The 27,814-nt window shown below is 36.1% G+C and overlaps 1 protein-coding gene across 2 annotated transcripts in view; it reads left to right on the top strand.

The window, feature by feature from the left end:
* Positions 1-27,814, top strand: part of KLHL1 (kelch like family member 1) — a 460,807-nt gene that overhangs the window by 139,579 nt on the left and 293,414 nt on the right. The window lies entirely within an intron of this gene.

Genomic DNA, 27,814 nt, shown 5'->3' with positions numbered 1-27,814 from the left:
TTGTACATTAAAAAACTTTTTATTGTACATTAAAATGAATTAATTAAATTCATTTAATCAAATTTTATTCAAATTGCATCAAAATTTTCTATTGTCATAACAGAATTTCCATTGTTCCTGGTGAAGACAAATAGACACTTAAAAAAAAAAAAAAATCATAGTATTGGTGGGGTGGATATGGACCAAAAATTAAAATAAAGGAGAAGGGATATATGAAACATCTGACAAAAAGAATGGCACAATTTCAGTAACAGATATTTTCTTGATAAATATTCCCTAAATGATTAAATATAATTTCCTTGGGTAAAAATAAATTCATTTTTAATCATAGCACAGAAAAATTCCTCAATTTTTAACTTCTTAATAAAACATTTTCTATGAGTACTAGCTATAAAATAAATATTTTAAATCTATTGAATTCATTGCATCAGTTAACATGCAGTAACATAAGCATTTTTTGTAATATGTTGTGGGAATTTGTCTAATTTGTGGACAACTTATGAAGACCAAAATGGAAAACTGTTGGTATAGATATGAATTAAATTTAAGTACATTAGAAAAAACTATTTGCATCAGCTATTTCCAAAGGATATTTTATTTTATGGCTATAGTAAATTTTATTTTCAGTTACTTAACAAGCATCAGTATCCCTTCAAACTTTATATTTCTTCAAGATGTCCATTTTTTTCATAATACTTTAAATGCAGTATTAACCTGGATAAATAAAGATTTATTTATGCATTAGTATTCTCCGAGGTTAAACATTAAATCGAATTAAATCAATTATATCCACATGTAATGACTTTTTTAATGGCTCCCTTCACAACCTCTTGTGAATTATCAAGACTTATTGGTATCCACTGAATCTTTCATATTAAAATTCTGTGGCAAAGTAAAGATGAATGTGGATAATTTCTGATCTCAAAAGTAATTCTAATTGTGTACCATCACATATCTCTAAAACTATCCACTGCTAGATATTATGACAAGCATATTGTTTACATTAAAAGTTAAAAAGAAAAAAAAAAGAATGACATTTTGATATAATAACAAAATTTGAGAGTCAGCTTTAATGTTGCATAATTTAAACCAGAATTAGGTAAATGGTAATGTTTGAAAAATTTGTATTTTTTTTAAATGTGTACACAAAATAACTGAAGTTCAATACTAGGTATTTGTATGTAATCAAGTAGAAATGCCTAAGGTGTGGTCCACGGTGTTTTTGGAGATTCAGGAGAGTCTTTAAGAAAATGATGAGCTTTGAACTAAGACTCAAAAAATGTGCAAATATATAAGGTAGAGAGATGGAAATATGAGTTATATCACAGATAGGAATACCCATAAACAGGAACCAGGAAGTATTAATACCATGAAATTCTACAAGAGAAATTGTAATTATTGATGTGGGAAACACCAGCATGTGGTAAATTCTGAGTGACAATCAGGGTTCAAATTATGAAAAATTTTAGTTTACTTCTGTATTTATTTTGTGAATGAACCTTAGCCATTCCAGAATTTAATAATTTTTCAACTCTCATTTTAATACCATCATAAATACCTGAAAACTCTGTTGACAATGAATGGATCTGTTGACCATTCTGCATTGCATATAGCTTGAGAGCCACAGATGTATAAAAGAGAAACTGCAACATACTGCTATTATTTCTGCTCTATTCTGTATATACCCTTACTTATGCATATCTTTGAGTGTTTTAGAAAGTTTAATAGTGTACTGATGGCAATTCTAACATTCTGCCATAATTTATTATAGAATAAGCTGATTTTCCAGTTCATCTATAGTTAGCCAAGAAAGTTTTGAAAAAGAATAGGGTGATATGCACATTGTATAAAATGTTTTTATAGCAATTAAAATAGTCTGAGGCATAGTCAGATGAGAAGCTAGAAGAGAGAGAAAATGATGAAATCATGTATATAAGGGAATTCAATCATAGAAATGACTTTCCCAAGTCGCTCAGATAGTAAAGAATCTGCCCGCAATGTAGAAGACCCAGATTTGATCCCTGGGTTGTGAAGATTCCCCTGGAGAAGGAAATGGCAACCCACTCCTGTATTTTTACCTGGAGAATTCCATGGACAGAGGAGCCTGGTGGGCTACAGCCCGTGGGGTCACAAAGAGTCAGACACGACTGAGGGACTAACACTTTCACTTTCAGTAAATATTGGCATTTATTTATGGATTTCTACTGTTTCTTACTCATAAATGTCAATACTATGTTGATTTTACTGGAATATCTTTGGAGACTATTTTGATGCCAATAAAGTGAAGCTCTATTAATAATTATTCTTTTCTATAAATTTCCTTGCTATTTTCAGATATTTTTTCATATAAAATGTAAAATACTTTAGTCAAATTACAATAATCAAAACACTTGTTTTTAATCACTAAAACATAACTTGTTTAAATGTTACATATGACTAATAATAGATTAATCAGCTTTTATCTAAAATGAATTGCTTTCTAGAATATTTCAAACAGATATTTATTTCAATAAATTTAGCTTCAGTAAGCAATTTTGTATTTTTTACTGTTGCTCAGGCAAAGTCTCTAATTCTCTTCAGAATTTGTATTCTAAATTAATGAAATCATTTTGGCTATTTATTTTGGAAATAAATATTTATATTGCCCTAAGTCTATTTAGTAAGGATCTAATTTAATTGATATGTATTCCTAAAGTCACTTTTGTACAGTTGTGTTAGTGTGTGTGTTAGCATTTTGCATTATTCTTATGGATAGACACATTTTTATCCATAGCATAGACATCAACACTTTTATTTCCCATGTTTGAAAAAAATGAGCTCAACTGAATTTCTAGCTTCAGTTATTTGATATATCTGTATGTAGGATATTTCTCTGGATTGATTTTCTCAAAAATATTGAAAATATGCATAAGACATTATATGATATATAGATTTAGTAATGAATTTTGTAACTTCTTTAGAAAGATACACTGCAGTTACATTAAAATATAGATGCATGCATGCATGCATGCTAAGTCGTTTCAGTCTGTCTGACTCTGTGCGACCCCATGGACAGCAGCCCACCAGCCTCCTCTGTCCATGGAATTCTCTAGGCAAGAATACTGGAATGGGTTGCCATTTCCTTCTCCAAAAGTATAGATAAGCCCCTTACCTTCAAAGAATTTTGCAATCACATTATTACTCTTTAAAAACCTGCACAGCAAGAAATTATTTTCTAAGACATTGCATTCACTATCTTTTCTTTCTTATTTGAATATATTTGGAATATATGTCTATGCAAAAGTAATAAAGTAAAAGATATTTGCAGTAATTTTAATTATACATGTAATTATCAAAGTGATTATCAAATTTAATGTTTTTAATTAACAGTGTTTTAGCTAGTATAGTAACTTTTATTTTGCTTATCTCAGCACTTTATTTTATTTCATACAATAAAATTATCTTAGAAATGAAAAGTGGAAAACAATTATAATATTTTAACAGAGCTATTATCACTGAGATATTTTTTCCTTAAGAGCAATTGGGTAATTTTGAATATGTCTTGTAAGGTCTTGGTACACATAATGATGTGATGCTGAAAAAGATAATATTAATGTTATTAGTTGCATTACATCATCAACAAGATAATAATAAAACAGGGAAAACATGAACTTGACAAGATAAAAAGCTATCAATTTTAATATCCTCAATGAAAACATAATTACTATACAGTCAAAATGTAACCTTCTAAGTGCTTTTCTGTGATCCAAAAAGGGCCAGGACAAAAGTTAAAGCAACATAATTTTGGGTGCTTAGCATTTCATTCCCATGCTCCTTTGTCTGTGGAATTCTCCAGGCATAAACACTGGAGTGGGTGGCCATTTCCTTCTCCAGGGGATCTTCCTGGCCTGAAGATCAAACCTGGGTCTCCTTCATTGCAGGAAGATTCTTCATCATCTGAGCCACCAGGGAATCAGAGGTTATTTCATTGATTAGTTAAAAGTTTTTATATTGTCATTTGTCATGGGAGTCTTTATTTTCTGATCTGACATTTTCCTGTCTGTCAGATCTATACAAGTAATAGTTTCACCATTTCTAAGCTTTTTCTATTCCCAGCCTCTCACTTATGGAATTCCATTTCCATTAATCAATCACTGGGTAATAAATTCCTGTTTAGAATAATGGTTTAAAACTTCTCACATACACCACATATGGACCATTAAGTGGTGTTAGAAGTAGATCCCAGGTTAAAGTTATAATAAGTATGTGTAAATTAGTACCAGGGCATAAAAGCTTTTGGATATGCTTTAATATCTAGAAATGGGTTTACCCAAATACAGGTCTTGACCATTCAGGTGGTTTGGTAGGTTTTATTTTCATTATGTCACCTCAATCTATATTTATTCTCTTAAAACTCCCTGTATTAAATCTTATCTGGTCTAGATCTGTATAATTTTCTCCCTTGATTATTATTAATACAATAGTCTCCCTGTCTGCAATCTCTTCTCTTTCTGATCCATATATCCAATCTTCTCACTCCTTGGCTTTTAAATGGCTGATTACTTAAAACCACTCTTTCCAAAGTGCTGCTCAAGCTCCATAAAATATTAATAGAGGTTATCCTTTGTGTCATTCTCCTTAAAAAAATAAACACATAGAACAAAAATTAAATTGTTTCAAAGATAAATGTATTTGGGTGAACAGAGCTAAACAAATTAAGGTCATTTTATTTTCACATCATTTGTTGGTTTTAAGTGTAACAAGAATCTCTAAAGGAAGGAAGTAAATGGGGCATTTTCTCCAAATTGATCATCTTTATTTTGATCTCATGCTAAAAGTATTTCAAAAAGTTTAGATGCAGCTTAAAAGATCATTTATACTGGAGGAAGAAATGGCAGCCCATTCCAGTACTCTTGCCTGGAGAATCATATGGACAGAGGAGCCCCGGGCACGGCGCAGGGAGGCTACAGTTCATGGGATCACAAAGACTTAGTGGTTGAGCACACATGTAAAGTGCAGCCTGAGTCCTGGGAACCTTAAAAGCTTCCCAGCGATTCTAATAATCAGCCTTGTTTTAGCAGCACTGATCTAGAAGAAATCCGTGCCTTTAGGGAAGAGCATTGTGATAGACTGGTGATATTTGTTCTCAACGTCAAAATGTTTAGGAAAATATTGTAAATGTCATCTATTAATTTTCTCACCTTTACTGTAAGACTAAACATTTTGGACCAAAAGGGCTTGATCAAAAAGGGAAAAAATATTTTCTGCATCATAGTTATAGAGCCCTATATGCTCACAGAATTTAACGTAGTTAAGGAGTCTATTCCCACAAGCATGTTTCATTTTTAAAATTGTTTGTTTGGAAATTTAGTGTTTATACATTCAATCCTAATAAATTGCTTCACAAAAGAATAAAATTATTCCAAATTTTAATTATACCTGAACTTTAGAGAAGTTATATGATCAAATTCAACAGAATTTCACTGTTTGGCTGTGAATACTCAACTTGACTTATTCCAACTCTGCTACAAATATTCCTAACAAACATTTCTCACCTCAAATGCTCTCATGTTAAGTTAGCATGAAAATGCTAATCCTATTCTAGTTCTAGTTTGACACTACAAAAGATGCAGGTAAAGAGGTTGCCATTAAGATTAAACAGATTTTCAATGTAATTATAACTTTTCTTCAGTTTACATTGACTTTTGACAATTTTGATAAGTTTATGAGTCTATGTCCCATTAAGAAAAAAGAAAAAAGTTGGTTTGTCTTGAATTTGCCACATGTTTCACACATTAACTCATCAAAACACTAAATAATGCCTCAAAAAATGATAGTTTATAATCCCTTTAATACGTCATTCAATGACAAGGCCGTATATTGTAACCTTGCTTATTTAACTTATATGCAGAGTACATCAAATGGGTATATCTTTCCTTTTCTCCTTTGCTTTTCTCTTCTCTTCTTTTCACAGCTATTTGTAAGGCCTCCTCAGACAACCACTTTGCTTTTTTGCACTTCTTTTTCTTGGGGATGGTCTTAATCCCTGTCTCTTCTACAATGTCACGAACCTTCATCCATAGTTCATCAGGCACTCTGTCTATCAGATCTAGTCCCTTAAATCTATTTCTCACTTCCACTGTATAGTCATAAGGGGTTTGATTTAGGTCATACCTAAATGGTCTAGTGATTTTCCCCACTTTCTTCAATTTAAGTCTGTGTTTGGCAATAAGGAGTTCATGATCTGAGCCACAGTCAGAAGACATGGCAAGAATGCACAGAAGAACTATACAAAAAGATCTTCATGACCCAGATAAGCATGATGGTGTGATCACTCACCTAGAGCCAGGCATCCTGGAATGTGAAGTCAAGTGGGCCTTAGGAAGCATCACTATGGACAAAGCTAGTGGAGATGATGGAATTCCAGTTGGGCAATTTCAAATCCTGAAAGATGATGCTGTGAAAGATGATGCTACACTCAATATGCCAGCAAATTTGAAAAACTCAGCAGTGGCCACAGGATTTGAAAATGTCAGTTTTCACTACAATCCCAAAAAAGGCAATGCCAAAGAATGCTTAAACTACTGCACAATTACACTCATCTCACACGCTCATAATTAATGCTTAAAATTCTCTAAGCCAGGCTTCAGCAATATGTGAACTGTGAACTTTCAGATGTTCAAGATGGTTTTAGAAAAAACAGAGGAACCAGAGATTAAATTGCCAACATCGGCTGGATCATGGAAAAAACAAGAGAGTTTCAGAAAAACATCTATTTCTGCTTTATTGAATATGCCAAAGCCTTTGACTGTTTGGATCACAATAAACTGTGGAAAATTCTGAAAGAGATGGGAATACCAGGCCACCCAACCTGACTCTTAAAAAACCTGTATGCAGGTCAGGAAGCAACAGTTAGAACTGGACATGGAAGAACAGACTGGTTGCAAATAGGAAAAGGAGTATGTCAAGGCTGTATATTGTCATCCTGCTTATTTAACTTATATGCAGAGTACATCATGAGAAATGCTGGGCTGGAGGAAGCATAAGCTGGAATCAAGATTGCCAGGAGAAATATCAGTAACCTCAGATATGCAGATGACACCACTCTTATGGCAGAAAGTGAAGAAGAACTAAATGAAGAAAGTGAAAGAACAGAGTGAAAACACTGGCTTACAGCTCAACATTCAGAAAACTAAGATCATGGCATCTGGTCCCATCACTTCATGTCAAATTAATGGGGAATCAGTGGAGACAGTGGCTGACTTTACTTTTCTGGGCTCCAAAATCACTGCAGATGGTGAGTGCAGCCTTGAGATTAAAAGACGCCTACTCCTTGGAAGGAAAGTTATGACCAACCTAGACAGCATATTAAAAAGCAGAGAAATTCCTTTGTCAACAAAGGTTCGTCTGATCAAGACTATGGTCTTTCCAGTGGTCATGTATGGATGTGAGAGTTGGACTATAAAGAAAACTGAGCACAGAATTAATGCTTTTGAACTGTGGTGTTGGAGAAGACTCTTGAGAGTCCCTTGGACTACAAGGAGACCCAACGAGTCCATCCCAAAGGAGATCCATCCTGGATGTTCATTGGAAGGACTGATGTTGAAGCTGAAACTCCAATACTTTGGCCACCTGATGCGAAGAGTTGACTCATTTGAAGACCCTGATGCTGGGAAAGATTGAGGGCAGGAGGAGAAGGGGATGACAGAGGAAGAGATGGTTGGATGGCATCTCCAACTCAATGGACATGAGTTTGGGTAGACTCCAGGTGTTGGTGGTGGACAGGGAGGCCTGGCATGCTGCAGATCATGGGGTCACAAAGAGTCGGACAATGAATTTAATGTGGCCATAGCCTTTTGTGAGTAAGTAGCTAAACTCTGATCCTGTGGGCAAGCTCAAAGTTGGAGCTTGCAGGGTAGCAGTTCGAAGAACCCTAAAAGCCTTTTGAGTCTCTGGGGACCCAGCCAGTTTGCTAAGTCTCAGTTGTAAGTTTATATAAAAAGACATGCAATTCCCCATAACCCAGAACCCAAAGGGGCAATAGTCTGTAATGTCCAAGAATCCTCTCAGCTATCTTCATGTCATAAGCAGAGGATGATTTAGTACAGGTTTAACTCTAGAAAGTATCCTTCATGTCAATGAATGAAAAATATATGTCTCATTCAGGAATTTCAGGCAATAAATTATAAAGATTATGCACTTATTATTAATATATCTTGAATTAGTCTCCCTTTATCATTTGACTTTTTTACACCCAATATAGGAGTGTTGTATGGACTGTTACAGGGAATTAATAGTCCTTGTTCCTTTAAATGTTCAATGATGGGTTTTAACCATTCCTTAACCTCAGGCTTTAATGGATACTGCTTTGATGTGGAAATAGGTGAGGGTCTTTGAGCCTGATAAGAAACAGCAGTTTGTGTTCAACCCAGTTTTTATCAGCCCACAGTGTAGGATTTACATTTTGTGAAATTAAAAATAGTGGGTTCCATATTCGTGAAATCAGAGGCCTGGATCTTGTTCAGTATATCCCTCCCCAGAAGGGGTGAGGGAGTCTCTGGCATGATTAGAAACTCATGAGAAAATAGCACAGAGTCCCAGTTGCCACTTAAAAGATGACTGACATACTAGCATTTGACTCATCCAGACAGTCTCATTACAGTAGTGGATTGGGAAGAAGTGGACCAGGAGCGTCAGTGAGCACAGAGAAAGTTGCCCCAGGGCCCATCCAAAAGGAAATCAACTGATTGCCCACTCCCCCCCACCCCCCTACACCCCCCCCACCCCCAGCCCCACAGCCACAGTTATTAATACCCAGGATTTCTCAGGTGTAATTAGGATGTGAGCTTGTGTAGGGACCCCCGGGCACCTTCCAAATGGATTGTCTTGAGATTCCGACCCCTGGGGCCTACATCTTGGAGGGCAGTCTCTTCTCTAGTATGGTCCTTTGCAGACTGGATATTGAGCTGGGGTTGGCTTAGATACTTGAGGGCAATCGCACTTGAGATGCCCTGCCTTCTCACAGTAATAAGAAGTCCATCCCTTTTCACCTTGGTTCCTCTGGGCATTTTTCCTCAGGCTGTTTCAGAGCAGATCTAACAATCATTATTGGTTGCCTGGTTCTTTTTTCCTCCTATTTTCCTCCTCATATTCTCTATCATAGTATACAATCTGAGTCAACTGTAACACTTTTTTAAAGACTGATTTGGTCCAAATGCTTGTTTCTGTAGCTTAAGACAGATATCTGGAGGTGATTGAGTGAGAAATCTATCTTTTAAGAACATTTCTCTCCATATTTTGGGGATCAATGTCACTAAACTTGCAGAATTTACCAGGGGTTTCCTTCTCTTCCTGTTCTGTCAGTCAACTTAGCATAGCTTAAAAATCTTAGTATGTGTTCACTTGAGTCTTCGAAGAATGCATCCTGCAAAGTGGCTCTGATTCCACCTTCCTTTAGCTGTGTTATCATCTCAGTCTTGTATTCATAGGTACTGTCATTGACTACAGTTTTTATCATCAGGATCTATAGTTTCCATTCCAGAGAGCTTTAAAAGTATGCTATGCATCTCTGCCAGTAAGTTTCTTGATGGTGAAAGAATATTCACTAGGACATCCAATAGTTATGGTTAAATAAGTTGGCCATAATAGATCTCCTGTAACATTCCAAATATGATTCCATACAAAGTATGCTACCTAGGCTTCCCAGGTGGTGCTAGTGGTAAAGAACCTGACTCCCAATGTAGGAGGCATAAGAGATGCAGATTCAATCCCTGGGTCAGGAAGATACCCTAGAAGAGAGCGTGGCAACCCACTCCAGTATACTTGCCTGGAGAATCCCATGGACAGAGGAGCCTGGTGGGCTCCATAGGGTCGTAAAGAGTCAGATACAGCTGAGGTAAAGTGGCACACATGCCCACATAAGCACAATGGAATGATATAAATAAGATAAAATAGTACAGAATTATATGTTCATAAGTATTTTTCTTTCTTCTATAGTATGAGTGAGAAATGTTGACATTACAGATCCTAGGATCTATGCTACCTCAGATTTCCTTTAGCCTATGATTGATGTTACAGCCACTCTTCTGAATCTTCTGAAACCACATAAATTCATTTTACACAGGTCAACCTTAATCTGATATCTTCTGAATCTTTTACTCTTGGTGTTTCTCAGGTCCCTGTCTATACAAATTAGCATCTTGCTGTAATAATTTAAGTGTGTATTGTATCTTCTCAAGGCAGAATTTGCACTATTTTATCATTCATGTCAATTTTCAACTGTGTTTCATATTAAGGGCACTTTCAGAATTTTATACCATTTCATGTTGCATGAATCTTTCTCTCTAAATTGTCCTCTTGGATTTTTTCCTTCTTTGAGTACTGAGAATTTTCAGAATCTAAATGTGATTTACTCATCAACCATTAGATCATGGCCTGAAGCACAGTTTTCCTTATACTGAATTTAATGTGCTTTAAAATATATCATTTCACTTCTTCTGATTTCACATATTTAAAATACATTATATTTTAGATATATATATTATTATATATATAATATGTTATATATATAATTATATATATATATAAGTTAAGCATTTAAAAATTTAAAACAAGGAAATCACAAATTTATTATTTGTTTTGTTTTTGTTTTATACATCTATTTATTGTTTAAAGTAGGCATGATTTTTCAAGCAACATATTGCACTGTACTGATATGCATCTAATTCACAAAAGTACTCTTTCAACTTCATAAATACTCTTGGTCCACATTCCACATTTGGAATTTTTTTTGGAAATATGCATAAGAGCTTAAGTGACAAAGCAAATTTAAATATGCACATTTATTTACACAAACATCTATGAGAAAGTTTATTAATGGTAATTCTATTTTACAGACAAAGAGAGATTCAGAATGCATGCACACACACACACACATATATATATATTCACTTTTCCCTGACTCCTATGTTATTGCTTTTTATTGTTTCATCACCAATGTGTGTGGTGTGTTTGTGTGTATGTGTGTGTTTCAACACTTCTGATAAAAATCCTTACTTAAAATTCTATTATAATTATCTTAGACAGTTTATCCAGAAGACACATTAATGATTATATTCATTTTTTTTCTTGTTTCTAAATAGTAGCAGCTGGTGCTTGAACTTTATCCATTACATTTCCTGCATCTGAGCCTCTCTCCTGGGGATAATTGAAAGATTTTAAAAATAGTGTGTTTAAAATAACCAGACATTTATTTTTATCATTAATTTACTCTTCTATACCAATATATGAAGATGATGCTTCATATTCTAGTATTATAATACAAAGTTGATTTTCAAAGATGAATTTCTTTAGATATTTTCCCTTTTCTTTCTCAAAATAAAACATTAACTCTAAGTGGAGGACTTCTGGGGTTAAATATATATGCAATATTTCATTTTACAGTCTGAGAATATTTTGTCATTTTTTGAACTTTGAAATGACTTGTAATAACATATGTATAGTTTTAAAATTGAAATAAATGCGCTTCATATAAAGTATTTTTTAAAATGCAACAAAGAAAGAATATAACAAACTTTTAAATTTTCATGAAAAAAATATTTTTAAGGTAAAATAATTATCGTAATGAAAACATAATATAAAGAAATGCATATTTTCTTCAATGTATACTAAATTTGCAGACCTGAAATGGCTATTTTTTCATTTAAATAAAATAATCTTTCACTAATTATAGGCCTTCCCCAAGAACTATGCATGAGTAATTTTTATATTGTTTTATAAATGTTTTTGAAATTATTCTCATAAGACCACAGCTAACTAATTTCTCAAGATAAAACATTTCTTACAAATTTATCTTGCCATTTTAGTTCTACTCTTAATCATTGACATTAAAATGCTATGTGTGCATCCTCAGTTGGTTCAGCCATGTCCAAGTCTGTGCAACCCTGTGGACTGTAGCCCACCAGGCCCCTCTGTCTATGGGCATTCTCCAGGCAAGAATACTGGGGTGAATTGCTATGCCCTCTTCCAAGGGATCTTCCTGACTCAGGGATCAAACCTGTGCCTCTTATGTCTCCTCCATTGGCAGGCATGTTCTTTATCACTAGTGCCACCTGGGAAGTCCAATAATACTGAGATCTAGTCCTTGTCAGGGCTTCTTGTTTGAAATAAATGTATCAAAATGCCTGTTTAGATCACTTTTTTAAGTACTACATTATATTTAGTTTATTCTTTAGTATTTTCATAGCATACATAAATGCACTATGAGAGAATACATGGAAGTATATTCTGGTTACACTAGTTGCAAATGTTTTGTTTTTGTTTTTTTGTACTGAACACGGAGCTATTGAAAATTTAGCAATAGCAATTCACTCAAACATTTAACAACTATTTATGTGTGCCAGGCACTTTTGTTGGATTTTGAGATATAAATGCCTTTACCAAAAATATTGCATTCTATGAAACAAACAAATGTAAAGTAGCTGATTTATTCCACAAATAGTTAATGAACTCCTAAAATATTTATATGCCAGAGATGTATTTAAATCATACTAGGTAGTTAACATATCTGGGTAAACTGCAACCTCACAAGCTATGAAGTTTAAAATATATCTTTCTCAAAGAATTGATATTTAAACTGATCTCTGAAGGAGTAAAGTTATTCATGAGAATCTCAATATGTTACTGAAGTTTCAAGTAAAGAAAAAATACGTGTGTGAAAGCTTTAGAATAAAGAAATTTAATACACAGCAGGAAGCAGAATTAGTTAGTATTCCTAGAATTAAAGATTGAGCAGAAGAGTATTAAAAGTTGAAATATCAGATTAGATTGGAACTTATAACATGATTTGCTATTTGAACCAAAGAGGCAATAAACACTGGGAGCTGCTTAGCAGTGTGCAGAATTTATGATGTAATAGTTTTGGATTGGCACATAGGTAGGCATCTTAAAGGGAAAAGAGATTGGTAATTTGGAGGGGTTAACTTTTTTAAAGTTAGTGTTGTGTTAGTTACTCAGCAGTGTTGTCTGACTCTTTGTGACCTCATGGATTGTAGCCCAGCATGATTTTCTGTCCATGGAATTCTCCAGGTCAGAATACTGGAGTGGATTGCCATTCCCCTCACCAGGACATCTGATCAGTTCAGGGACTGAACCAAGATCTCCTTCATTGCTGGCAAACTCTTTTCCGCAGTTTAATCTTTCAGATGTAACTGTGTCCTTTTCCATGAGCTGTTATTTCTTCCTAATCCATATATTGTTTGGAAAAATAGGTGCTTTATAACAGGTTTGTTTGGAAGAGGCAAAGCAAATGATGTTTAGGTCTGAATTGTTTAGCACAGGGACAGAACTGCATGTTGGTCAGCTCTCCACCATTAAGAAATGAACAATAATAATGTCGGAAGAAAAGACAGTAATGTCCTTGACAAAAGCAGTTCCATTAAATGGGCGGTTGGAGAAGTAGGATTGCAGTGGATTGAGGAGCATTCAGGGAGTCAGGGATTAAGATAAAGGATACAGACAATACCTTCCAGACATGGTTGGGAAAGGAAGTAGAAACGAACAGCTATGGCTGGAGTAACTCAAGAAGATGCTAACTGACAGGATCACAGATCATGAAGAGGCAAAAGGACAGCTTACTTGGGGTCTTAGAATTTCAAAGTGAGATCACAAATTCTGGAGGGAACCAGAATAATACACCACTGGAAGACATCCCCTGGGGGCAATCTTCCAATTACAAATAAAGACACAGTCAGGTGGAGCACAGGGAAAAGAAAAAGAAAGAAAGTGAAGTCGCTCAGTTGTGTCCAACTCTTTGCGACCCCATGGACTAATGCGACCCACCAGTCTCCTCCATCCTTGGGATTCTCTAGACAAGAATACTGGAGTGGGGGGGTCATTTCCTTCTCCAGGGGATCTTCCCAACCCAGGGATCGAAACCAGGTCTCCTACATTGCAGGCAGACCCTTTAACCTCTGAGCCACCAGGGAAGCCCTGGAGTGCAGGGAAAAGAGGTGTTAAAGGTGAAATTAAATCATGGTCTGTTAACACTTGAGTTGCCTAGAAGCCTTCTTTGTTGGGATACAAAAGGTTAATCATGGCAATATGTTTTATTGTTACACAGTGAGGTAAAGGTAGGTGTTTGGCAGTTGAATCCAGTGTTTCCAGGTGATTACCAGTTCCTGTTGAGAGAAACATTTCTAGAAAACTGTTGGGGGCTGCTAGGTGTTATCTGTTTTTTCTGACAAAGAAGAAAAGGCAGCTGTGGCACAGTTAATTAATAGGATATTCTGGGACAATAGATGAACTCTGAATAAGACATAGTAGAGGGATGATAGAAAGATCAAAGATAGCCAAGGCAAGAGGATCCCAGTATGCAATCAGTAATCTGGAGTGTTGACGTGATCCAACTGTCTGTTAGATTTCCTCCAGTGGCTAGACTTTGGGAAATGCAGATTTCTCAGGCATATAGGGTCTGGATAGATTTTGAGAGAGATAATGATGATACTGGAGAAGGAAATAGCAAGGCAAAGAACATTAACAAATCCATAACTACATGGAGGAGTCCCAAAATAAATATCTGGTCTTTCATAGTCAAAATCAAAGGACCAAAAGACCAGAGTCTTGTCCTCTAAACTTTCATTCCAGGCATAAATTCATTACAAATGTTTTCACTCATTGAAAATTTTGTGTATAAGAAGGAATGTGAGAAGGTAAGAAGGAAGAGTGGCAAGCTGATGCATCAGTTATTATATAATGAAGAAGATATAGCAATTCCCTGATGACAGCAATTAGAACAAAGGTAACGACAGACATTTAAACAGATTTAATTAGGGATCATGCTGACAACTGGCCTGGTCCAGAGTCTTGAAAGAGTTGTCTGCATCACATACCATCAGCTTCACATCAGAGTCAGTTTAAGTTCTAGGTCTCCAGGTATTTCAGAGGCCCACTCAGGTAGGGATGCCTTTTTTTTTTTTTTTAAGGGGAAATGGGACTCTAAGAGGTAATGCTTTTATGTTTAGCAGCACAAAGTTTGTTTGAAAGTACCTGATGGGACCTCTTTCATCTGGGCTGTAAGGAATCCTTTGCAAGCTATCTTTTTCAATAAACATAGTCCCCTGTCTGTTAATTGTGTTATTTTATATGGTCTCCTGGGAGCTCACTGTGTAAAGATTTTTTTCAGTCAGGTACTCGTTTTTCTTTACAGGCTTAATGAGACTTTAACGATAATATAAAAGATATCCCTTGACTAGGAGGAGCTCATCTAACCCTGCACCAAAAATCATGGATTTCTAGTATTTATTCCTAAGGGTGAATATTTGTTTTCCAAAGTGTGTAGATCTTACATTTAATAGAGCAAAGGGTAGGAATTGAGACCAAAAAAAAAAAAAAATTGAAAGCCTCAGAGAGTTTTACCAATTGAGTTTTGATAACGACATTGGTTTTTCTACTAGACCAGAAAATTGAGGCTAATAGGCACAATGGAAATGCCAGATTTCACAAACAGCATTTGAAATTTGTCCAGTGAAATGGCTACCTTTGACACTATGTAATTCCTAGGGAATTTCCTAAGTAAGAATAATCCTTTCCAAATATATTTTGGTCACCTCCAGGGCAGTGACTCATCTGCAAGAAAAGGCTTCCATGCATTGGGAATTCATGCAAATCGTCCCCAGAATATATTTGTATCCTTGAGAGGAAGACAGCTGGATAAAATACAGTTGCCAGATAGCAAAGGGACCTGGAAGCAAAGTGAAGTAGTCTTGAGGAGTATGCATAAGCTGTCCTAAGTTATACCTAGGTCAGATCTGACACCTCTGACATGTTTTGGCTGCCTATGAGGGAGGTTTCCAAAAGTATTGTTTCCCCCAACTATTTTTTATCAGTATCCCCAGTATGGTTTCTTGAGTGACTACAGGGCAGCTCTTTGGCCCTTAACAAAGCCCAGTGTCTCACTTGAGTTTGGGCAAACTGGAGCTTATCCCTTAAGACCTCATGCCCTTAGTGTGCTAGTGAGTGAGGAAGTGGAGGTTGTCCCTGAGGCTTGCTTCCTCAATGGGAGAACATAGCAAATATTTGTCAGCATGTTGGCATGAAGTGGTCATGGGCAAAATATACAATGGCCAAGTAAGTCTTAGCTCAATATCTGTGAAAAATAAGTGGGGCTTTCCATGACGCTCTAAGACACAAAGTAAATAGACATCTTACCCACATAAAGGCAAACAGGTACTGACTATCTGGATGTATAGAAATGCTGAAGAAAGTACTACATAAATCTCTAACTGTAAAAAGCTGGGGGCTTCCCCGGTGGCTCAAATGGTAAAGAATCTGCCTGCAATGTAAGAGACCGGGGTTTGATCCCTGGGTTGGGAAGATACCCTGGAGGAGGGCATGGCAATCCACTTCAGTACTCTTGGAGAATTCCATGGACTATGGAGCCTGGAGAGCTACAGTCTATGGGGTCGTGAAGAGTCAGACATGATTGAGCAAAAACACATACAAAATCTACCTGTTTGGAAGGATTAACTTGAGAATAGTATGAGGGATGGGGACCACAGGCAGATGTGGTATTACTGTATTGTTTATGGCTCAAAGATCTTGAATGCATTATGAAGTTTGTGTTTGGGAAGGACTGTTGTGTTACAGGGACTTGTTCATGGGATTATGAGGCCCCTTTAGGGGTATCCCTTGGCAATGGGACATGTTTTTTCCTAGGGCTTCAGGTCTGAGAAGGTTTTGCTTCAAGGGAGGCAAAGGTTTACTAGGGTCTGCTGTTCTTCAGTCACTAAGACGTGTCTGACTCTTTGCAACCCCATGGACTACAGCACACCAGGCTTCTGTGCCCTTCAAAGTCTGCTGGAGTTTGCTTAAACTCAGGTCCATTGAGTCAGTGCTATCCAACCATCTCATCCTCTGTCATGCCTTTCTCCTTCTGCCCTCAGTCTTTCCCAGCATTAGAGTCTACCTGAATCTTAATTGATGAGGCTGAATGAATGTGTCCTATGTCATTTAAAGAAGTAGTCCATAAGTTAGGAGGAACAGAATATAACAAATCTTTGTGACTAGGAATTGACAAAACAGCAGCAAGGAAGGGGACTCTTAACATTAGGACTGAAATTAGAATCAGATCTAGAGGGGTCAAGAATTTATAGATATATTTCCCCTTTGTGGGGAAAGGAAAAAATTGCTTGCAATAATTATAGGAGGTTTCAGCCCAAAAAGTAGAGAAGGAAAAAGAAGAAACTGGTGAGTTCCTAGAAAAGACCCTATCTAAAAAACAAGGGACCCTATTTATTGAGCTTGGTATCTGTGTTGGAAACTCCCACCATTTATGCCTTTCCTGTACTCTGAGAAAGGGTGATCCTGAGGCTGGCAGGGTTCAAGACAGACATCTGTTCTTGTGTCTACAAGAGCAGTAATAGTCTTGGATTCCATAAAAAGGTCCAATTCTCCCCATAGTGTTAGTGAAATATTGAGATGACCCCAACACTCTCCTCAGATCATGCTTATTTGTGAGTATCTAGGAAAGGGAGATATCTGTCAAATTTCTCAGAAATTTCATTAAACCAATCAGGACAGGAGTTTTGGGCACTGATAGGGCCTTCTTTTTAACTTTGGGTAATTCTTCAAATGGCCAGGCAGCTGATAATAGTGGTCGGGACCTGAACCCTGGAAGGGCCCTTGAGAATTTGTCTTTCCATTTGCTTGCAGCTGCAAATCCATGATATTCATGGTCTTAAGTTTTTCTGTGCAGTGATTGCTATAGATAGCTGATTAGTCAAGTTGAAAAGATCATGAGTGTCCATTGTTTTCCAATTTAATTGTGCCCATTTCATCAGCAATAGATTTTCTCATCAATTTCCAAACAAAGATTCAATTAAAGATGATTTCATTGAGTTAAAGAGGATTTTACCACAGGAGATGGCAGGGTTTTCCTAGAATATTTTCTGAGGGCATGAGTAACAACTATGAACAATTTCATCAGGTCTTTGTGTAGAGACTGAATTTTCCTTCAGTCAATGGAATGAGAAAAACACAAGGAATTTCCTCACTAAGGTTGGTCCCTCAACACTGATATCCTTTCTATGGATATCATCTAAAGGGTGAAGTCAGACAGCAGTAGTTTTCCATTGTATGACTTGGTTTTATATAAGATTTTCATTAGTTGATACAAATCAGAGAATTCTGGATCATAGGTGTATATCACAAAGTTGCAGTCTCAAAAGCACAGCATTGGGAAATTCCTTAAGTGTGGCACATAATTCTGCTGGGGACAAAGGCCTGTATTCTACCAGATAATGGATATTAACATGGCTGGAAGTAGTGACAAAAGGAAAAGCTTTTATGGGAAGACTACTGGGTAGGAAGATTTTGGAAAAGAAACAGGATAGTCAGAAAGATACAATGGCTTTGGGAATTCCCTGGTAGTCCAGTGGTTAGAGTTCCATGCTTCTACTACAGGTTGAACAGGTTTTATCCCTGGTTGGGGAAATAAGAGATCACATGTTATGTGGCAGAGACCAAAAAAAAAAAAAAGACAAAATGGCAGCTTAGCAAGTTCTGAATAAATTGCTGAAGGAGAAGGAGAGGTGGAAGAAGCCTCTTGATCCATGTTTAGAGTATTTGTTGTTGTTTAATCACTAAGTCATATCTGACTCTTTTACAACTCCATGGATTATAGCCTGCCAGCATCCTCTATCCATGGGATTTCCCAGGCAAGAATACTGAAGTGGGTTGCCATTTCCTTCACCAGGGGATCTCCCTTTCCAGGGATCAAATGCAGGGAATAAGGCACAGATTTTTATTTGTAGGAAGGAACTTAGAAACAGTATCTGAAAGTGAAATAATTTTTGATTCACAGATCTTTTGGGTTTCATGAGTTCATTGGGAGACTTCAGTATATCAATGGAAAAAGACTTCCCTCTCTATTTGCTTAGTTTCAGACCTTTTAGCTTCTAATTATACACACAAAAGACCAGTTTTGGAATTTCAAAAACTCCCTGTTGTGGCTAGATCAATTTTATGCCATGAAGTGATGGGACCAGATGCTATGATCTTAGTCTTTTTCGTGTTGAATTTTAAGCCAGCTTTTACACTATCCTCTTTCACTTTCATCAAGAGGCTCTTTAGTTCCTCTTCACTTTTTGCCATAAGAGTGGTGTCATCTACATATCTGAGATTATTGATATTTCTCCTGGCAATCTTAATTCCATCTTGTGCTTCATCCAGCCCAGCATTTTGCCTGATGTACTCTGCATATAAGTTAAATAAGCATGGTGACAATATACAGCCTTGACATACTCCTTTTTGTATTTTGAGCCAGTTTATTTTTCCATGTCTGGTTCTAACTCTTGCTTCTTGACCTACACACAGGTTTCTCAGGAGGCAGGTAGTAAGGTGGTCTGATATTCCCAACTCTTTAAGAATTTTCCAATTTGTTGTGGTCAACACAGTCAAACTGGAGGAGGAAATGGCAACCCATTTTAGTATCCTTGCCTGGAGAATCCCATGGAGAGAGGAACCTGGTGGGCTACACTCCACGGGATCTCAAAGATTTGGACACGACTGAAAAACTAACACACACACACACACACACACACACACACACACACACACACAGAGTCAAAGACTTTAGTGTAGTCTATGAAGCAGAGGTAGTTTGTTTGTTTTTTTTTCTTTTTTCTTTCTGGAATTCCCTTGCTTTTTCGATGATCCAACAGACATTGGCAATTTTATCTCCAGTTCCTCTGCCTTTTCTAAATCCAGCTTGTGTATTTGGAAGTTTTCAGTTCACGTACTGTTAAGGCCTATCTTGGAGAATTTTGAGTATTACTTTCTTAGCATGTGAAATGAGTGCAATTGTGTGGTAGTTTGAATATTCTTTGGCATTGCCCTTCTTTGGGACTGGAATGAAAACACCTTTTCCAGTCCTGTAGCCATCACTGTTGAGTGACATAGTTCTTTTCAAAAGGTCAAAAATAATTTTTCTTCTTTTTATTGTTTTAATACTTTAGGTTCAGGAAATATTAAATATGCTTAAATTTTAATGGGAAGAAGTCATATTAGACTTTTAAAATTGTGTTTCTTAAAACTAGAGGCTTTAGGGACTTCCCTGGTGGTTCTGAGGCTAAGACTCTGCTCTCCCAATGCAGCGGGCCCATATTTGATCCCTGGTCAGGGAACTAGATCCCATATGCAAGAGGCTTTATATTATTGAGTCACAACAAGAATAAAAATTACTATGTCATATCACAACAGCTGTTAGACTCTCAGATTAGAAAGAGACTATAAAGTTTATTTAGTTTGAAGACATAAAATTCAATAATTCAATGTCAGATTTTTCTGGCATTTTAGATATAGAAAACTTTGTAAAGATATGACATCTATATCTTTAAAATTTTAAGATTGCATTTATTAAAACAATAAGCCTAGGTATATAATAAGTCTTCATTATACAACGAACTTAAGCTTAAAATTCATAAGCATCCTGAAACTGCTTTTTATATCTTGAGCCAAAATTTAAGAACAACAAGCCTTACTCAAGTTTGAGACCAGGAAAAGATTTAAGAAGAAATGTGTAAGCACTGTGACAGTGACTTTATACAGAGAAAATGGCATCAAATCAACATAACTCTTTCTCTCACAATTCAATTAATCTTCAAGAAAAGTGACTTGTTTTCATATATAACATGAAAAAAAAAAAAACATTAGAAATTTTAGGAAAGAAATCTAGGAATGAATATGAACTCTGAAAAAATAATTTTTGAGGATAGTTTCTAACTCTGTTCTTTTAAGACTTATTCTCAAAGTATTTTCAAATTCTGTAGAAAAGGCTCAAGTCCCTGTCATAATCATTTGCTAATGTATCTAGGTTATGTAAAAAAAAAAAAAAAAAAAAAGACTATCTTGACAGTAATTAGCTTTTTGACTTTGCCTAGATCTTGTCAAATTCTATATATGCCCTGTTTCATTTTATGTCTATGATCTCACCATGCTCTAAAACTGAAAGTAAAATAAGTTATATTTTCCCCTATCTCCTCTAACATTGCATCCATCACAACTTGAGTGACTTGAAAATAAAATATACTAGATCATTTTCTAATAACATTTCCCAAGCTATGAAATTCTTAATGAGGTGTAAAACTTTCTGCCCTAAGTACATTATTTAACTTGTAGAAAGTTAACATAAGGATCTGAATTTATCTCAAAACTCCTGGAAACCTATCTGGAGCCATTTTGCAGTGCTGTCTCTAATATCTTGACTTTTAGACATTATTCATGCAGTCTGATACCAGACCAGAAATATCAGGGTCTTAAAGGGGCATTCTTGATCTAATTGGCAGCTTACAGTTCTGACTCTATTCTACTTAGTTAAATGAGAGTCAATAATATTATGCTCAGTTTTGATTTAAAGATGTATCCTTCAGGGAGTTTTGTGACTTTTCTGTTCAGTGTGTTAATGTCTGAAATAATTCTGTTATTCTTGTCACATATGCCTAAGCCTGAATTCCTAAAATATATGCTGGAAAATACCATATTCTAGGGTTGTAATTTGCAAACTTATGAAAGGAAAACAAATACTATAGCAATTTTTCTATTAACTATTTAAAATATTTATTATTGCTATTAAATATTTTAAGGAAAACATGCAAATTCTGATGAAAATAACCATGTTACAAAGGAAAATATTATAGATAACAGAGAATACACACAATTTTAATGGATTTATATTCATAAATGTCTGTATATTCTTTTGGGTGTTTGATGAATACAAAAACATCTTCTGGAAATAATACCAAGTATGTTTTTTCTTATCTAACTCTAATGTTGTTGTTGTTGTTGTTGGTTGCTTACATTACATTGGCAAGGCCCTACAGAAAAGTGTTTTCTTTTTTTTTTTCATTTATTTTTATTAGTTGGAAGCTAATTATAGAAGTAGTACTAGTAGATTTTGTTGTTAATCTCAAGGTGAAAAGGATTCAACAAAATTTGACATTTGCTGTATGAATGAATGAAGTGGTTTATATAATTAAGTTTTCCTTTAAGTCCAACTTAGTTTTGATGCATTACCAACCATATATTTGATATTTTTATTTTTTTTTATTCATTTCTCTTTTCACAAACTTTTCTATATTTGGTTGCTAATATTTTCTTACAATTTATACAAATATCTTTAAGAGAGACAATGATCATTCATTTTCCTTGCCTGTATCACCCTTTCCAGGTTTTGTATCAATGTTATATTTGCTTCATTAAAACACCTGGAGGACATGATCTCTTTTTCCATTCTCTGATGACAGTTTTTTTATTTTAGTTTAAATATTTTTTACTTATGTTTTCAAATCACTGCTATATTAAAGAATATTAATATTAGTGATAATTATTTTCACATCTACTAAATACCTAGCTGTGGCCCATCCATCTAAAGATATCTGTAATACCTGGTAGCCTGTTTCTAATGTTTGTTTTTCTCCTTGTAACTTCTATATAAGTTTGCATTTTTATTTAATGTCAAGTGCTGTATGCACATACAAAAGAAATCAAAGAATCTAAATAAGGTTATCCCTTTCTAATGAGAATTTATTTTGACTGTTTGTTACATTAGAAAAACACCTTAATTCAATTGGAGACTTCATTGATTCAAATCTAGGTTTCAACCTTTGTATTATCTTGCCTATTTCCAGTTTCTACGACTTCTAGGATATAGTTCCTCAGATGTTCAGTTGAAAGTCATTTATTTGCCATAGTTCCCTGTTTTTGTTTTCCCTTAAATTCAAATTGTTATATTTCAAGCTCTGTTTAACTTCTAAATGTACTATAACTATTTTTAACTCACCTAGTACTTTTAAGAATCGGCAGATAACCACTAAGGGAAAAGCGGCACACAATAGTGGCCATACCTGAACTTTCCTGTCTATGGTCCCACATATGCCCCCAAGTTCTGACTGCCTTTGAGGCCAATATCCATTCTTCCACCAAGACACATGGTACCACCAGAAGTTCTGCTTCAGTTCAGTTCAGTTGCTCAGTCGTGTCCGACTCTTTGTGACCCCATGAACCGCAGAATGCCAGGCCTCCCTGTCCATCACCAACTCCTGTAGTTTACTCAAACTCATGTCCATCGAGTTGGTAGTGATGAGATGTCATCCAGCCATCTCATCCTCTGTCATCCCCTTCACCTTCTGCCCCCTATCCCCCCCAGCATCAGGGTCTTTTCCAATGAGTCAACTCTGCATGAGGTGGCCAAAGTATTGGAGTTTCCGCTTCAGTATCAGTCCTTCCAATGAACACCCAGGACTGATCTCCTCTAGGATGGACCAGTTGGATCTCCTTGCAGTCCAAGGGACTCTCAAGAGTTGTCCACAACACCAAAGTTCAAAAGCACTAATTTTTCGGCGCTCAGCTTTCTTCACAGTCCAACTCTCACATCCATATATGACCACTGGAAAAACCATAGCCTTGACCAGACAAACTTTGTTGGCAAAGTAATGCCTCTGCTTTTTAATATGCTATCTCGCTTGGTCATAACTTTCCTTCCAAGGAGTAAGCGTCTTTTAATTTCATGGCTGAAATCACCATCTGCAGTGATTTTGGAGCCTCCCAAAATAAAGTCAGCCACTGTTTCCCCATCTATTTGCCATGAAGTGATGGGACCAGATGTCATGATGTTAGTTTTCTGAATGTTGAGCTTTAAGCCAATGTTTTCACTCTCCTCTTTCACTTTCAAGAGGCTTTTTAGTTCCTCTTCACTTTTTGCCATAAGGGTGGTATCATCTGCATGTGTGAGATTATTAATAGTTCCCCCAGAAATCTTGTTTCCAGCTTGTACTTCTTCCAGACCAGCGTTTCTCATAATGTACTCTGCATATAAGTTAAATCAGCAGGGTGACAATATATAGCCTTGACGTACTCCTTTTCCTATTTGGAACCAGTCTGTTGTTCCATGTCCAGTTCTAACTGTTGCTTCCTGACCCGCATATTGGTTTCTCAAGAGGCAGGTCAGGTGGTCTGGTATTCCCATCTCTTTCAGAATTTTCCACAGTTTATTGTGATCCACACAGTCAAAGGCTTTGGCATAGTCAATAAAGCGGAAATAGGTGTTTTTGTGGAGCTCTTTTGCTTTTTGGATGATCCAAGAGACATTGGCAATTTGATCTCTGGTTCCTCTGCCTTTCCTAAAACCCGTTTGAACATCTGGAAGTTAGTGGTTCACATATTGTTGAATCCTTACTTGGAGAATTTTGAGCATTACTTTACCAGCGTGTGAGATGAGTGCAATCATGCAGTAGTTTGACCACTCTTTGGCATTGCTTTTCTTTGGGATTGGAATGAAAACTGACCTTTTCCAGTCCTGTGGCCATTGCTGAGATTTCCATATATGCTGGCATATTGAGTGCAGCACTTTCACAGCATCATCTTTCAGGATTTGAAATAGCTCAACTGGAATTCCATCACCTCCATTAGTTTTGCTTGTAGTGATGCTTCCTAAGGCCCACTTGACTTCACATTCCAGGATGTCTGACTCTAGGTGAGTGATTACACCATCGTGATTATCTCGGCTGTGAAGATCTTTTTTGTATAGTTCTTTTGTGTATTCTTGCCACCTCATCTTGATATCTTCTGCTTCTGTTAGGTCCCTACCATTTCTGTCCTTTATTGAGCCCATCTTTGCATGAAATGTTCCCTTTGTATCTCTAATTTTCTTGAAGAGATCTCTAGTCTTTCCCATTCTGTTGTTTTCCTCTATTTCTTCACATTGATCGCCGAGGAAGGCTTTATCTCTCCTTGCTATCCTTTGGAACTCTGCATTCAAATGAGAATATCTTTCCTTTTCTCCTTGGCTTTTTGTTTCTCTTCTTTTCACAGCGATTTGTAAGGCCTCCTGAGACAACATTTTGCCTTTTTGCATTTCTTTTCCATGGGGATAGTTTTGATCCCTGTCTCCTGTACAATGTCACGAACTTCCATCCATAGTTCATCAAACACTCTGTCTATCAGACGCAGTCCCTTAAAACTATTTCTCACTTCCACTGTATAGTCATAAGGGATTTGATTTAGGTCATACCTGAATGGTCTAGTGGTTTTCCCTACTTTCTTCAATTTAAGTCTGAATTTGGCAATAAGGACAGAATGTGGTCCACTGGAAAAGGGAGTGGCAAACCACTTCAGTATTCTTGCCTTGAGAATCCCGTGAACAGTATGAAAAGGCAAAATGATAGGATACTGAAAGAGAAACTCTCCAGGTCAGTAGTTGCCCAATATGCTAATGGAGATCAGTGGAGAAATAATTCCAGAAAGAATGAAGGGATGGAGCCAAAGCAAAAACAATACCCAGTTGTGGATGGGACTGGTGATAGAAGTACGGTTTGATGCTGGAAAGAGCAATATTGCACAGGAACCTGGAATATTAGGTCCATGAATCAAGGCACATTGCAAGTGGTCAAACAGGAGATGGCAAGGGTGAATGACGATATTCTAGGAATCAGCAAACTAAAATGGACTGGAATGGGTGAATTGAACTCAAATGACCATTATATCTACTGCTGTGGGCAGGAAACCCTTAGAAGGAATGGAGTAGCCATCATGGTCAACCAAAGACAGAAAGCAGTACTTGGATGCAATATCAAAAATGACAGAATGACCTCTGTTTGTTTCCAAGGCAAACCATTCAATATCACAGTGATCCAAGCCTATGCCCCAATCATTAATCCTGAAGAAGTGAATGGTTCTATGAAGACCTACAAGATATTTTAGTAGTAACACGCCAAAAAGATGTCCTTTTCATTATAGGAAACTGGAATGCAAAAGTAGGAAGTCAAGAAACACCTGGAAAAACAGGCCAATTTGGCCTTGTAGTACAGAATAAAGCAAGGCAAAGGTTAATAGAGTTCTGCCAAGAGAACATACTGGTCATAGCAAATACCCCCTTCCAAGAACACAAGAGAAAACTACACATGGACATCACCAGATGGTCGACACTGAAATCAGATTGATTATATTCTTTGCAGCCAAATATGAAGAAGCTCTATACAGTCAGCAAACACAAGACTGGGAGCTGACTGTGACTCAGATCATGAACTCCTTATTGCCAAATTCAGACTTAAATTGAAGTTCTGCTTAGTTGCCATATTATTAGCTTTTTAGGTTCTCAGACTCCTGACTGATGCTGCTTATAGTTGGTAGAAACATTGAGGAGGAAAGGAAAAGTTGTGTGTAATTTTGAACTGACTTTCATGAGTTTACCTTTATTCTAGGTTCTTATTCTTTCAGATCCTAGCTGCCTTAGAAGCTATAAGTATATTCCAGTAGTTATTTTAATATTTTATGTAACTTTTTTCTGATGTTTCTGGTGAAGGGTTTAATTAGTGACAATTTATTGCATTGTAACTGGAAGCAAAATACTCCATGTCACTTTCTATCTTGAAATACATCATTTATTCCCTTATTAATGTCATGCATCTAATGCAGTTTCATTTTTAAATTGTTTTAAGGATTTATTTTCAGATAATATAATTGAATCTGCTGGTCCTACCATGCATGTATATTGAGAGTGTTCTATACATAAAATATGGTATCTTAATGTCTTTTCCGTGAAACAGATGATAATATTATTAGATATAAGAGCCAAAATCAAGTATCATGGATTTTATGAAATCCTAAAGCTCAGTGAAGTACAAGCTGGAATCAAAATTGCTAGGATAAATATCAATAACCTCAGATATGAAGATGACACAACCCTTATGGCAGAAAGTGAAGAAGAACTAAAGAGCCTCTTGAAGAAAGTGAAAGAGGAGAGTAAAAAAGTTGGCTTAAAGCTCAACATTCAGAAAACTAAGATCAAGGTATCTGGTCCCATCACTTCATGGGAAATAGATGGGGAAACAGTGGAAACAGTGGCTGACTTTACCTTTTTGGGGCTCTTAAATCACTGCAGATGGTGGTTGCAGCCATGAAATTAAAAGATGTTTACTCCTTGGAAGGAAAGTTATGACCAACCTACACAGCATATTAAAAAGCAGAAACATTACTTTGCCAACATAGGTCTGTCTAGTCAAGGCTATGGTTTTTCCAGTAGTCATATATGGATGTGAGAGTTGGACTATAAAGAAAGCTGAACAATGAAGAATTGATGGTTTTGAACTGTGGTGTTGGAGAAGACTCTTGAGAGTCCCATGGACTGCAAGGAGATCCAACAAACCTATCCTAAAGGAGATAAGTCCTGTGTGTTCATTGGAAGGACTGATGTTGAAGCTGAAACTCCAATATTTTGATGCGAAAAACTGACTTATTTGAAACGTCTCTGATGCTGGGAAAGATTGAAGGCAGGAGGAGAAGGGGATGACAGAGGATGAGATGTTGGATGTCATCACAGACTCAATGGTCATGAGTTTGGGTAAACTCCAGGAGTTGATGATCGACAGGGAGGCCTGGCTTGCTGTGGTCCATGGGATCGCAAAGAGTGGGACATGACTGTGCAACTGAACTGAGTTTTTTACATAATTATATATGTATGTTTTTGTTTAATCAGTTGGGTACAGAATATGAATCAACAATGTACTTTCAAATTTTTGTCAGTCTTTTTCCAAATGACATTTTATAATTTCTCACAGTAAAAATCACCTAGTTATATAAAACACTTACTTAAACCTCACAAGAATAGTAATTTAGAAACATATAATTAAATGGTCAAACTCAATGTCAAATTGATTAAAGTAACATTTAACTAGTAATTCATTTTAGGGAGGTTATGTTTGTAATTTACCATTTCTCACTGTTGTCAAGTTTATTACCTCCTAATAAATACAGATAACCTATCTTTTAAATTTCTTGAAGGTGA

Source organism: Muntiacus reevesi, chromosome 11, assembly GCF_963930625.1.
Source record: "Muntiacus reevesi chromosome 11, mMunRee1.1, whole genome shotgun sequence".
NCBI lineage: Eukaryota > Metazoa > Chordata > Mammalia > Artiodactyla > Cervidae > Muntiacus > Muntiacus reevesi.
Note: the sequence above shows the minus strand (reverse complement) of the source record. Positions and strands in the feature narration are given on the sequence as shown.